Below are 1506 nucleotides of genomic sequence, written 5' to 3' on the forward strand. Positions count from 1 at the left end.
AGCTGCTGTTGCGTCTTTATTCCAACCTAACTCTGAACCCCTCACGCCGGAGCCCACACGGACAAAGACAGGGAGACGGGGAGAAAGAAGAAACGGGAACTTCAAATCGTGTAGTGCTCCGGCGCAACACATCAAGACTGATCCACAGCTACATCTGGTGTTCGAACTGTTATTGTTTGAACCAAACAAACCACTTATAAACACAAGGCCTCTGCCTTGTGAGGCTCATATTTAGGCCCTTCTGTAAACAGCAAAGCACAGAATGAATCAATTAAAAGGGCATTACGCTGTTCCTGTTTATTTAAAACATGTTTACTCTATACGGGCCCTACCGCCTGTCTGCATGATTGCCTGGAACTTCACATCGCTCCTCCTCCTCCTCCTCCTTTCTCCTGCTGCCACCCCTCGACAGGCCTGGTCACGGCCAAGGTATACCAAACACGTTCTCACACACAAACACGTGCGCGCGCATGTACACACGCACGCATACACGCATGCTGGGCATAGATTACAAACACATTTGTTATGTCGAAGAGAGCTTGGGGTAAATATTGATCTCGTTCTTCCTCTGTTTCGGTGAGAGATGATTAGAAGGAGCAAGCTGGAGCAACAAACCCGGYGCAGCCAGCAATCACATCACATGGAACACATATAAATACACARAGCAGCAAAGAAGTCAAGGCTTCACAGAGCATGCACTGTTTGAGAACAGGGCTCGGAATGGAAAGTGCTTATGTAAGTAAATGAACATGACAGCGGATTGTTAAGAACGATTTTTACATCTCCGGGGGAAAATGTTGGGAAGCGTTGCGACATCTCAGAACCCCTTTCATGCATGGTCTGCAGAGAGCGAAACATCATTAGCTGCGCTAACAGCTAAATCTCACAGGCCTTTCCAACTGCTTGAATGTTCCTCATWTTTAAGTATTCAAATCAAATGGTCGAGAAACGACGTAGAAAAACGCCGTAGCATGCAAAATTTATGTATATATATTTATATTTGTATATATGTATTTATATTTGAATTCATTTGTTTTSATTTTTCTTGTGTCTTCAGAAGGGGTGTGGACAAATGTTGAGGGGGCTGTATTACCAAAGACACTCACATTTGATTACTTTTAACCTGTGGAAAAGTAATGGTAATAAACCAAAAAAACAGATTCCGCCCCCACCATCCTTTACGGTGCGTGCCACGTTCTATTGGTGTTGTAGTGTGTACCAAATATAACATATGAAACTGCAGCCTGAAAGATSAAATTTGGTCTTATTAGACCATAATGGTCAAATAAAACCAGTCTAGTAGATTTCTTCTTGAATTCTGGTAATGGGAGTGCATTACACTGACTGATACCTTTGTTCGATAGATCTTTTTGATTCTGTGGAATTTCTCTTGAAATACAAATGATCATCTATATCTACATACATAGATGTCCACAGCTAATCTGCAAATACATATGCCATTTCTCACATTAGTATAAAAATAACATCTCTCCTAACTTTTCTTTT

The sequence above is a fragment of the Poecilia reticulata genome, linkage group LG17 (assembly GCF_000633615.1).
Source record: "Poecilia reticulata strain Guanapo linkage group LG17, Guppy_female_1.0+MT, whole genome shotgun sequence".
Taxonomy (NCBI): Eukaryota; Metazoa; Chordata; class Actinopteri; order Cyprinodontiformes; family Poeciliidae; genus Poecilia; species Poecilia reticulata.